Consider the following 14744-nt stretch of genomic DNA (forward strand, 5'->3'; position numbering starts at 1 on the left):
CGAGGGAGGGAAGAAGGGGGAGAAGCAAACAGGTGCAGGTATGACCATGGACGCCAACTCCGCCACCATCGACACATGAAAAATTATGCATTAAAATGGAATAAAAAATGATGTTAAATTATTTTTAAAATCGTAGACTCATCGTAGACGCGCGCTAATACTCAGACGGGCTCGATATGAATCACGACTATGAGATACCCGAATTTGGTTAAACTGCACCGCAAAATGTGGGAGTAGTTAGGAATCTAAATCGAAGGGGACAGACACTCACACAACTACAGTTTTATATATATAGATATACTTTTATTCTTTTGCTTGCTTTAATCATTTCACTACTGCCATCCTGGAACACCACCTTCAACAATAAACTTATGTTGTATAGAATTATAAAATAAGTTTTGAAGATGACCAAGTCTTCATGTTCTATATCCTTATGGTTATTGTGAATATATACTCCACACAATATTAATGTCCAGAGAAGCGATCACGGAATTAGGCATCGGTGGAATTTACAGAGTAACTGACAACTAATTGTTGTCATAGACATTGAATACTGATCAATGCGTTTAGCCATGATCTGGAACATAACCGAGCTACCACCATATCCGCCTGGGTGATACATCTCTCTAAACTCACATTTATAAATATTTATATATATATTTATATATATTTTTCATTTTCATTTTTAGCCGAATGAATCGATCACTGTACATATTTTTTAAACGGCTGGTACTTATTATATATATCTCCTTTTCCAAACCGCTATGTTACAGGAATGTAAACATAAAAAACACCGGTTATCAAATGATGAATGGGGAGGTTGACAAACACAGACACACACACCCAAATATATATACGAAAGTCTTATTTCAGTTTCCGCCTCTAAATCCACTCACAAAACCATGGTCCACTCGAGGCCATAATAGAAGACAATTGTCCAAGTTGACCTGCAGTGAGACTGAACCCGGAACCATGTAGTTGGGAAGCAAGCATCTCACCACACTACCAATATGTATGTAACAGCCACGTGTGTATATATACAAACATTTGTTTTTTAAAAGCGTCGAACTTGTATATTGAATTAGAGACAAAAAAAGTAATATTTCGAACACAGTATCTTTGTTAAAACAGCAAGAAAATTTAGTATTATTACCCTTACAGGGTGTGAAAAGTTGTCAACAAACATCGTTACATTTATATAGGAGACCGAACTAAAATAACTCACTATCATATGTTACTGTATCGAACAGTGACAAGTATTTAAACAAAAATAAAAGAAAAAGCAGTAAAATCATATTAAATACAATACAATAGGCTACCTTCATTTACTGAAATTGTCAGTTTTCTAGAAGGGTAGAAAACGATGTGTCCCGCGGAGCTAAAGGGGCTATAGTAGGAGATATTTGTCCAAAGTGATACGCGGCTTGATTGATTTTGAAAATACACGACGGTGACACAAACTTTTCACCCTCACAATAATGGCTGTGCCCAAACACACACACACACACACACTCACACACACACACACACACACATACACACACACACACACAGCTATATATTGCATAACGGTTTGTTTTGATTATTTTTTGGATTAACCAATACGGAGTAAATAATTCTATGAATAAACAATTAAAGTATGTTGCTATTTAATTAACGAAAAACATAATCGTTTGTTGTTTTGGAGTGAAATTATATTCTCTTTCTTTTTCGTATTTCTGAGTTTAGTTTTTCTCGGTATTTCAAATCTACTTTAATTGCTATTTCTAGATTTTAAAACTAATATTGCAGCAATTAAATAATTACTTCAGGATGAAAAAGAAGTATGATTTTTTTAATGGAATTTTAGATGTAAACCACTCTAATCGAGGTAGGATGAAATAAATTGGTATTAATAAACCAAATCACTATTTAAATAGTGTGTTTTTTTTAGTGATAGTGATGCAGTAATATATGCATAAGTACTTATGTATATGTTTGTATGTTGAATATAAGTATATGTCTGTTTGTTTGTCTGTCTGTCTCTCTATATCTATGTGCTTGCGTGCGTATGTGTGTATTTGAGTGTGTATGTACATATATGAACATGTATATACATATATATATTATATATATATATATATATATATATATATATATATATATATATATATATATATATATATATATATATACATATATATATATACATATATATATATATATGTATGTGTGTTCCTTTTTCTTTTATTTGTTTCTGCCAATTGACTGCAGCCATGCTGGAGCACAGCCTATAGTCGAACAAATCGACTCCAGGACTTATTCTTTATAAGCCTATTACTTATTCTATCGGTCTCTTTTGCCGAACCGGCCACAACGGTTGTCAAGCGATGGTAGGGGACAAACACAGAGACACAAAATACACACAGAGAAACACACACACATATATATATATATATATATATATATAGTTAATCCAAACATGAAAACACAACAACACGAGGACGTGGAACAAGTATAGTATTATTGGACGCTCAGGAAAGAAAGAAAAAGGCGGGTTTAACGTTTCGAGCGGAGCTCTTCGTCAGAAACATAGGAAAAGGAAAGATCCAAAGAAGGGAAGACGGAGGAAATATATATATATATATATATATATATATATATATATATATATATATATATATATAACCACACACATAATATCTACATAGGTGTGTGAATGAGTGTATCTTTCTGGTTGTCCCTCGCCACTGACCGATTCACAACCAGTATAGATGACTTAGGGTTTCATCAAAAGAAATGACAGAATAAGTACAAAGTTTTTAAAAAAATTAATATACTGGACTCTAGTCGTTCAACTAATGAGGGTGAGCAACGTGGCGCCAGGCTAATGGCGGAAACATGTCAAAAAGGAGTAAAAAATATATATTTATCATAACAATTAATTTTCTAGAAAAATTGTTCTCACAGCACATCGCATGCAACCATGACGAACAGTATGTAAATATCATGCTCAAAAATCTGTTTAGGATATGACCAATATTCCAGTATATATATATATATATATATATATATATATATATATATTATATATATATATATATATATACTAGCTGAAGGTGACCCGCTCTACGCGCGGGTAAGAGTGTGGGTGTTACTTTCTGTTGCTTCCTTTCAGCACGTAAAAAGCACCATCCGAACGTGGCCGATTGCAGCAACGCCTTGACTTGCTTCTGTGCTGGTGGCACGTAAAAAGCACCAACCGATCGTTGCCACTGCGAGCCCCCCTGGCACCAGTGCCGTCGGCACGAAAAAAGCACTCACTACACTCACAGTGTGGTTGGCGTTAGGAAGGTCATCCACTTGTAGAAACACTGCCAGATCAGACTGGAGCCTGGTGCAGCCTCCTGGCTTCCGAGACCCGGTCACACTGCCCAACCCGTGCTAGCACGGAAAACGGACGTTAAACGATGATGATGATGATGATTCTCCGTATTTGTTTCTCTCTCCTTTCTCTCTCACTTTCCAACTCTCTTACTTTTCTTTTCTCTCTGACTCTCCCTCGCTTTCTCTTACTCTCTATCTTTATCTATCTGTCTCCCATTTATAAACAACAGAAGATCTTGAGTAAGTTGAGAAATAAAATATTTAGAAAGATCAATCAGAAATTTGAGGCAGTGGCAATGGAAAGTTCTGCTTCAAGGCAGACAGCAAAACGCTAACATTCAAAAGGGACAGACGAACTTGCGAGCTGAATAAAAATAATAAAATATTGGAAACCAAAGTTTGAAGGGATAGAATCTGAGGATAGTAGAGTCACCATGGCTGGCATTTGTTAACGACGGACAGCAACGTAGTGACAGTTTAACGGCTGGCGTAAAATTTTGAACTTGATGTAAAAGAAAATTCGTAAACACCAAGTTTTGAAGTGATTCTTTCTCACGACAGTAGACTCACCATGGCAAGCATTCAAAACTTCTTTATCATGGACGGCAACACATTGACGATTAAAAGGCTGGCGCAAATTTTTTAGCTTGATGCAACAGAGAATTCCTAAACACCCGCTCTTTGAAATTTTAATCCCCTTCCAGCCCCATTTAGACCCCTTTTCACATTTTGGTTAATATAACCCGATTTCATTCGGGTGTACTGGGGCCACATTTTATAAGATGAGGAATTTTGTCCTAGAGGTGACGCCTTTCATTTGAGGAACAAAATAGTTGTGATGCAAACTTGTCAGCACCTTTAACATAGGTGTGCATATTTTCAGGTGAATCGACAGACTACGTAATGCACACATTATATATATATATGTGTGTATATATATATATGTGTGTGTGTGTGTGTGTGTGTGTGTGTGTGCACGCATTATATATACAAATGTATACAAATGAGATATATATCTGTTTAAATTAAATTAGAGATAAAACCACTAATAGGCAAATCAAACAGTGAAAAACCAAAAACAAAAACATAAAAAAAGAAAATATAACATAGAAAATATAACTATATATATAAACTGTAGTTGTGTGAGTGTCTGTCCCCTTCGATTTAGATTCCTAACTACTCCCAAATTTTGCGGTGCAGTTTAACCAAATTCGGGTATCTTATAGTCGTGATTCATATCGAGCCCGTCTGGGTATTAGCGCGCGTGTACGATGAGTGTACGATTTTTAAAACATTTAAATCATTTTTTAATTCCATTTTAATGCATATTTTTTCGTGTTTCGATGGCGGCGGAGTTGGCGTCCACGCTCACCCTGCACCTGTGTTGCTTCTCCCCCTTCCTTCCCTCCCGTGAAGCTGTGGGGAAGGAGTGTAAGGGAATCAACGTCGTAATGCGTTGTGAAGGAGACCAGCGTTCTTTTAGAACAACGACTTCATGGCTTCAAGACACCAAACAGAAATCCCTAAAAAAGCTGAAACAGATCCACAAAAACGGCAAAAACCGTCACACAGGGCAGGTTTCATGTGCAAACAATTTGCACAACCGAATGTTTTAGTTGTTGCACAAACCTTATATATAAAAGTAAGGTTGTGTGTCTGTCTGCTATGATTTAGATTCCTAACTCTCCCACATTTTGCGGTGCAGTGTAACCAAAACGGGTATCTTATAGTCGTGATTCATATCGATCCCTTCTGGGTATTAGCGCGCGTGTAATGAGTGTACGATTTAAAAAAAAATTAACATCATTTTTTATTCCATTTTAATGCATATTTTTTCGTGTGTCGATGGCGGCGGAGTTGGCGTCCACGCTCACGCCTGCACCTGTGTTGCTTCTCCCCCTTCTCCCCTCCCTCGTGAAGCTGTGGGGAAGGGAGTGTAAGGAAATCAATGTCGTAATGCGTTGTCAAGGAGACCAGCGTTATTTTAGAACAACGACTTCATGGCTTGAAGTCGCCAAAACAGAAATCCCTAAAAAAGCTGAAACAGATCCACAAAAACGGCAAAAACCGTCACACAGGGCAGGTTTCATGTGCAAACAATTTGCACAACCGAATGTTTTAGTTGTTGCACAAATCTTTATATAAAAGTAAGGTTGTGTGTTTGTCTGCTACGATTAGATCCTAACTACTCCCACATTTTGCGGTGCAGTGAAACCAAAACCGGGTATCTTATAGTCGTGATTCATATCGATCCCTTCTGGGTATTAGCGCGCGTCTACGATGAGTCTACGATTAAAAAAAAATTTACCATCATTTTTTATTCCATTTTAATGCATTTTTCGCTATTATATAAGGGAAGTAACTCTCTAAAAATGTCTACGATGAGTCAACGATTAAAAAAAAATTACCATCATTTTTTTATTCCATTTTAATGCATTTTTCGCTATTATATAAGGGAAGTAACTCTCTAAAAATGTCTACGATGAGTCAACGATTTAAAAAAGAAATTACTATAATTTTTTATTCCATCTTTAATGCATTTTTTGCAATTTTTTTTGCTATAACTCACTAAAAATGCTTATATAGTTATTTCCCTTACAAACCCGAGCAACGCCGGGCGATACTGCTAGTAAAATATAAAATTGAAAACTTTAAATTATTTAAATTGAAAATAAAATTATGAAATTATATTTATAATTTGTTTAAAAATATATATAACTATGAAAAAGTATGAAAAAGTTTAATATACATAAATACAGATATATACACTTTGTATATATACATTATATATACATATTTATATATAGAACACACACACACACATACATTATATATACATATTTATATATAGAACACACACACACACTACATATATTACATATTTATATATAGAACACACACACACACATACATTTATATACATATTTATATATAGAACACACACACAACACACACATACATATATATACATATATATAATATATATATATATATATATATATATAGAACACACACACACACACACATATAAATGAACGCAAGAATATCTGATTCATAATATTTGTTCTCATGCTCGTGTGTTGATTGTTGGTGACAGACATATACTTAAAAGAACGCCGCCGAAGTGATAGGAAGGTAGGAAACAGAGTCAGTGAAAAAGAAAGAAAATAGCGATAGTGACAGATACTTTAAATAACCGTAGTGGACTTCTGAAAGTTATGAAGAGGAGTAAGAGAGGGAAAGGAGGAAATAGGGTGAGGTAGGAAGATGGCCCCTAGCAACCACACCTGTTAAGATAGGGATTTCTAAGGTAGCCCACGCGCATCGTCACCTCATTCTACATGTCCCTGTAAATTTTGGAGCGAATCGGACGGGATGTAGTGGCATTGAAAGCGAACCAAGCGGTAAAAACGCAATTCAGTTTTATATATATATATATATATATATATGCCTGTTTGTATGTGTGTATGCGTTTGTGTGTGTATGTTTGTGCGCGTGTGTGTTGTGTGTGTGTGCGTGAGTCAGTGTGCGTGTGCATATGCGAGTGTTTGTGCATATGTGCGTGAGTGTGCCCATGTATGTAAATGCATGTATGTATGTATGTATGTATGTATGCATGTATATATGTATGTGCAGTCATGTATGCACGTGAGTATATATGATAGAAGTAGAGAAGTTTACCTCGCAGTAGAAGAACGTAGAGTTTGATATTTGTTCATATATCCGAGCAAAATTTGATAAAGGTAGCTCTTGCACATGTACCAGGACCAGATTGCATCCTGATATCGCTGAATTGTTTAAAAATTGCTAGTAAGCCCTGTAGTTGTTTGTCAATTTTCGCAAAGAGCTATTATGGCTAGACAAAAGAGGAGTGGTGATAGAGACTCAACCTGGAAAATGCCAAATGAAATTCTTACATCTCCAGCATTGAAATATTCATTGTGACTGTTAAAAGCATATTGTTAAAATCATATTGCGTAAACTACTGTCTCTTTGAGGTCCTTGTTGTGGCTTGGCAGACAGTATAAACCCCGTTAGACACAATATCTTCAATAACCAGCATCACCATATTGGAAACTGCGCGATGTTTTCAATAAAAATTAAAATAATAATAATAATAATAATAATAATAATAATAATAATAATAATAATAATAATAATACAGCGGAAAAGTAATGGACGAAAGGAGAAGGCAAAAATCCTCTGGGACATTGATTTCCAGATAAAGTGCAGGCTGTTACAGGGAATACTTGTTTTCTAACTAGCATACTGTTCTTACTCAGTGCACACAAGTTCTCGGCTATTCCAGACATTATTATTATTATCATTATTATTATTTTTATTATTATTATTATTATTATTATTATTATTATTATTAGTAGTAGTAGTAGTAGTAGTAGTAGTAGTAGTAGTAGTAGTAGTAGTAGAAGCTGTATTATTTAGCAGTGACGTTGACATGATGTTTGGTGACACGTCACATCATATCCAAAGAATATTACCTAGGATTTTTGCCGAATATAATATTGTTCCTTTCAGCAGATCGACAATGTGGCTTTGCATTATTCTTCATTCTCATACGTAGCATTTTGTACCTATGAAACAAATTACCATCAGAATAATTGTCGCTTTCATCTTCTTTGATCTCTTCTTTTTCTGGTTTAATCATGATACGTCTCAATTTCTTCAGTTTGTTTTGTATTCACATTGTTATAGTATAATATTTGGAAGTTTACGATCGTATTCTGTTTTTGTATGTTCGACACCTTTATCCGCTTTCCTTGCTTAATTATTATGTTCACAGTGTATGTGAAAGGCCGATAAAATTCTATAATTCTTACTCTGCAGCAAAACACCTGTCCATGTTCATAGAATATTTCCGTTATTTCGAAGCAACACACTCGGTTAGCATTCTGTGCACTCTTTTATCTACAGAGTCATATCCACGCTTTTACTCCTTTTTGTGCTACATTACTGCATTCATTCAAGATTCGATTAATTCTTTCGTCTCGTTTCCTGCAGATTCTGTATCTTTCTCCATCTTTGCCTATATCAGATTCGTCCGAAGAGGTAGTCACTGAGCGGCTAAAATTAGGTAGCAGCAGTAACAACAACAACAACAGTAGTAGTAGTAGTAGTAGTAGTAGTAGTAGTAGTAGTAGTAGTAGTAGTAGCACCAGCAGCAGCAGTAGCAACAGTATTTTGAAATCGGTCTTTTGACCAAGAGGGCACATTCACCGGTTTTAATATAACTACCTTATGACGTAAATTATGTTTTTTTTTTTAAGTGGTCGTATTGTCATTCAATCCAACCAGCACCAGATATAATTTACTTTCGTTCAATTGCTGAAGCTGGATATAATTAGGTTTCTTAGATTAAAATTAGTTAAATGCTTATAATATAAATTAATTTTGAGGTATTGAGCTAATTCCGAGTTGTTGGCATCATAAGTAATATCCACTTTAAACATTACAAGGAAAGCTCACTAAATGTGCGAAAATGATAGTTGGTTTCACCGAATATGCGGTCACTTGTAAAATATCAGTTACCATTTTGATCCTGATTATGTCATTTGTTAATATCGGCCAAAAATTTCGATTATATGCAACGACTGTTTAGAAATATGATCCATATTTACTTCAAGGATAATAAACATATAATTGTGCGTGCAAGGTAAAAGAGTACGTGAGAGAGTGCCATTGAGAGTGATAATGTGTATGTGTGTGTACATGTGTGTGTGTGTGTGCCTGTGTGCATCTGTGCGAGAGAGAGAGAGACAGAGAGAGTGAGTGTGAAAGAGTTTATGTGTGCAAGTTGAAAGATAGAGAGTTTATGAGTGCATTTTAAAAGAGAGAGAGAGCATGTGAGGTAGTAAGCTAGGAAGATAAATTTGCAGGTTAATTTCTTGACCTCATAATTCAAATCACCATTGATTTCCCATTTCAAGATCTGCATTAAAAAATAATAAATGTAACAGTAGGATTCATTATTCTATGTCTTCTATTTCATGCTGCATCAAAATAGAAAAAGTCGACACATAAATTTCAGAACTTCTTCCCTTCCTCATGAGAAAGAGATCTCGAATAAGATTCTTTCAACACAGTTATCTCCTTGACGAATTAAGAAGAGATTTTGTGATTCCCCATTAATGCATCTAATGATTTCAAGAAAAACATTCACCCTTCAATTCTTCAATTTTAGTTTCACTGTAAATCAAAACCATGTACACATTCAGGTATATTGAACTACTCTTTACCAGAAAGTTATCTTCTTTTTTTAATTAACATTTGATTATACAATGACGTGTAGGTATGAGATATAACTTATGCAAGTGGTGCCGAAATGGGGACGCACACTTTCATGAGATCCCCGAAATTATAGCCGACATTACCAAAATAATCATTGCACGAGGGAATTTTTAAAGCGGATGACAGAGTGTGATAAACAATAGCATACAACACGTTACGACATTATTATTATCTTGTAATACGCACAAGCCTCAATAGTTAATGAGTTGCATGAAATATTGTGTATAACAAAAGCGGAAGTACGACGTTAATGGGACGCAAATATTGAATATCAAAATATCGAAATGAAGAAGAAAAGTAACAAGGAAAATTCCGGTAGTCTGAAAACAATGGCTCTCTTGTATATTGAAATACATAACTGTATTTTAATATTGTGGAGAATTCATTATGTACAAGTAAGTCAACATCTATTGTCTGGCCTTATATTCGAACAGTAACAGAATTCGACTTTTGTATCGGTTAAAATTGCACGAGGTTTGTTATTTGGCTTGATTCGTTATTGTAATTTTTTCTCAGTCTTTATCAATCTTCTACATATAACGTTAACGGTAAATAGCTATTGACATACAGTTTCTATGGAAAATGAAAATAAGTCTCATAAAGAAAGATAGGGTAATTCATAAACTTGGGAAAACAAAAAGCACAAAACTTTTACACTATTTGTCTTGCAATTTCAAATATCATATCCGTAAATAGGATAAATATAGAAATATTACTATTGTCTTACTGAATATGTTCGTACGCTGAACAATATGGCATAGGAAATACACTATATGAAAGTTAGAATGATAGATGCTTTTACATACTATTACAACCTAAAACATTTTGAAAGAGAAATACTTTCTCACATATAAGGAAAGTGGCAACTGATAATCAGATTGCAATTTTTGACTTAATGAACCCTTGCAGTATTCTGTAATATTATTTTTTTAAATGTGATTATATTAGAATATCCAGTCTATAAAATATTTCTAAACATTTCCACTGAATGCGTATCAATCGAAAAGGGACTCCTCGATAGCGAATATAATTTTTATAAGGCTTAGTTATTTTGTTTCCACTTCCCTACGATTAAGTTATCGAACTTATAAACCCTCTATTGAAACACACAAATAAAATGTAACCCTATACTTATCCCTGAAGAAGCAGGAAATTAATATAGTTTAAGCTTTTCATTACTACGGTACGCAACCACTCTTATTTTGAAAGTAATCAATAGCTTCTCATCTTAAAATAAGAAACCGTTACGTAATTTATTCTGTTATAGGAACAAAGTCATTACCAAGAATCATGGTACTACAACGACTTTTAGGTTTCAAAGGATCATCTCCTGAAATCTTTCTAAGGTTCATCTACAATTCACTTACTTTTAGCGACGACTTATTCCATTCCATACAATTGCTTCAGCTGAAGACTCTGCGTACCAATGAAGCAGAACAAGTAAAAGGAAGACTTGTCAAATTTAGGTTAAGTGATACTACATTGTATAAAAGAATAAATAGATGAAGACAAACTAGAGAGAGCGATATCTTGCAGTGTATATAAGCTGAGTGAATATATACCTGAAGCTATATGAAACATATTCATTCGTTTTTATTCTTCCAGCATACGTATCAGGTATCTGTTCTACGGTGGATTGATAAGAAGAGCAGCAGAGTGGAAAGAAAAACAAACATTGGAAGTAGAATAGGATTGTATGCACAATCATATGTATACATATGTGTATGCAACTATATATACATATATATATATATATATATATATATATATATTATATATATATATATATATATATATAATATATATATATATATATATGTGTGTACATATATTATGGGCCCCAACTATGCGAACCTGTTCATTGGCTACGTTGAGGCCCAGATATCCTCAAGTTTCACTGGTCCCACTCCCGAACTATACGGCCGTTATATTGACGACTGTATCGGTGCGACCTCACTCTCCCCCGAACATTTAGACTCCTTTCTCTCTTTTGTCAAACTTCTCCATCCTGCCCTTCAATTCTCCTGCACTATCTCTGACACCTCTGCATCCTTTCTTGACATTTCGGTCAGCATTCATCACTCCACACTCACCTCCATCCACTACAAATACAGAGAGTCACACTCATACCTCAACTTATTTTCCACTTACCCTAAACACAGCAAGCTTTCCACCCCTATTCCCAATTCCTCCGTCTACGCAGGCTCTGTAGTGAAGACCATGACTTTGAGACTGTCTCAAATCATGGCACGCCACTTCATCCTACGTGGATATCCTCTCACTACTATCCACACCGCGCTTACAGGAGAACGTCCGTAGACCGTGCATCTGCTCTCTACCCCCGAACCCGCCCCACCGTCTTCCGCCTCCCGTTTCTCTTCACCTACCATGCCACCACCCTACCTCTCCAACGCACCATTCTCCGAGCCTTCCGGCAACTCCAGTCCGAACCCCTCCACTTCTTGGTCCACAGCTTCTTCCCTAACCCAACATCCCAACATTCACTCAGATCTCTGAACGTCTGACGTTAGTAACGATGGCTAGCGCACGAAACGCCTCTTGGCTATCTTGACCAAAACGTTTTTTCATTAATGTTTACCTGAAGATCAAGAAATGTTTTATATGTACTCAGTAGGATGCAAAACTTTCTGCATTAATACAGCAACTCAATCGTTCATGGATATCTACATCAGTTGACTACAGGTTATTAAGCAAATGACATCAGTTATTGGAATCAGGTAATATTGAAATATTAGGGAAGTGATCTGAGCCAGATCACAAGTAGGCGTCTTCAAGAGCAACTGCTTAAAATGGAATTTAGAATTCACTCAATGTGGAAACCCTATGCAAGTACTTCCAAAATCAACCAACTATTTTCATATTATCGTCAACCACGTCTATTTCCGACTAAAAGAAAAATAGAGAGTGGCAGCGTCTCAGGAATCCATGCATCAGTTGCGATAGACTTGGTGTCCTTGTTTGTGATAGTTGTTGTGTGATTAGACAGAGGTGCTGGATTTCAGAGAGTTCGCAGAAAATAGACTTTTACAAGCAGGTTTTCTTTCAGTCATCGAATAAAAATGTCATATTTCAAAGTTTTCATGGACACAATTCTGATTTATAGTTTCAAAGCCTCAAAAATAACAAACATTAAATGAAATGTAGAAATACTCTTCCGTTTACGATTTGCATTTAGATTTCAGCTTTCAAGAAAATAATAATAATAATAATAATGATGATGGTGATGATGATGATGATGATGATGATGATGATGATGATGATGATGATGATGATGATGACAAACATAACAAACATTAAATGAAATGTAGAAATACTCTTCCGTTTACGATTTGCATTTAGATTTCAGCTTTCAAGAAAATAATAATAATAATAATAATAATAATAATAATAATAATATAATAATGATGATGATGATGATGATGATGATGATGATGATGAAAACTGAGCAAATATAAAGATCTTGAATTAGAAATCAGCAAAATGTGGAACCTGAAGACTAAAACAATACATGTTGTCATAGGTGCCCTGGGAATGATAGCAAAAGGGGCTGATAGCTACCTAACTCAGATACCAGGAAACCCAAAAATGGCAGAAATTCAAAAGATAGTGCTCATGGGAACTGCTCATATCCTACGCAAAATACTTTCTATGGAATCTCAAGGTTTAAAACAAACATAATTTTCGGTTTTTAAAAAAATTTATTTTTTTAGACATTCATTAGTACAACACCAAAAACTCCCCCCCCCAAAAAAAAATATATATGGCACACTAGGCATAACAACAACATGAACTTCCAACCTGTTGTCTCTAGAGGTCTCTGGGTGAGACTTGGAGCCAACTTGTACAAATATAAAGCAAAAGTCAAACATAGAATAATAATAATAATAACAATAATAATAATAATAATAATAATAATAATAATAATAATAATAATAATAATAATAATAATAATAATAGTAATCATTACGGCAAATTACAAAAAACACGTTACATTAGCTGATAGCATTTTAGATTTCAAAGCATTAATTCTGAATACACAGGCTTTCCAAAGATCTAATGTAGCATGTGCCATTCCCTTGAATAAGAAAAATAAGACTATAGAGTCTTATCGTGCTGATGCAGCTTTGCCTCAATCATACGTACATTCCCCAAGTTAAAAGGAGGATTTAGCTAAACACAATATTAGAGATCCTGAAGTTGCTGAACTTGCCAAATGGACAGGTACCAATTGTCGAAAAAGACAATATTGGTCAGTATTCAGAGCCACAGAGTGTTAAAGTATGAAACTGTAATAGAAACTGAAGGAAGAGGAATGGTAGGAAGAACAGAATAAAGACAAGAAAGGTGAGAAGTGAAGCGAAGTAGGAGGAGGGAAGAAGGAGTAGGAGAAGAAGAAGAAGAAGAAGAAGAAGAAGAAGAAAAAGAAAAAGAAAAAGAAGAAGAAGAAGAAGAAGTGGAGGAAGAAGAGGCACAAAAAAGAAGGAGAAGGAGAAGAAGACGAAGAAGAAAAAGAAGAAGAAGAAAAAGAAGTGGAAGAAGAAGAGGCACAAAAAAGAAGGAGAAGGAGAATAAGACGAAGAAGAAAAAGAAGAAGAAGAAAAAGAAGAAGAGGAAGAAGGAGAAGAAGAAGAAGAAAAAGAAGAAGAGGAAGAAGGAGAAGAAGAAGAAGGCGAAGAAGAAGAAGAAGAAGAAGGCGAAGAAGAAGAAGAACAACAACAACAACAAGAATGTATTTTGTCATGTATATATACTACATGTTTTTGTTTTATGTTCCTTACTTTAGCAGTTGTTCTGTATTCTTTTCAGAATGCAGTATACATAAGAAGTTGATCTATATCAGTTAGTGTAGTTGTTGGTCTTCTTGTTATTCAGATTGCTGTACTTCCTCCTTTCTTTCCTTGCTCTTTCTGAGCTATTGTGTGTTTCACGCTTAACGTTCATACAGGTTGTGTGTATTCACCCAACTCGCTGTCTAGAACTAAGAAATCTATGCATGTTACATCTTTTGTGTCTATTTATTGTCTCGTTTTTTTTTTGGTTTTTTGTTTTTG

The sequence above is a fragment of the Octopus sinensis genome, linkage group LG1 (assembly GCF_006345805.1).
Source record: "Octopus sinensis linkage group LG1, ASM634580v1, whole genome shotgun sequence".
NCBI classification, from domain to species: Eukaryota; Metazoa; Mollusca; class Cephalopoda; order Octopoda; family Octopodidae; genus Octopus; species Octopus sinensis.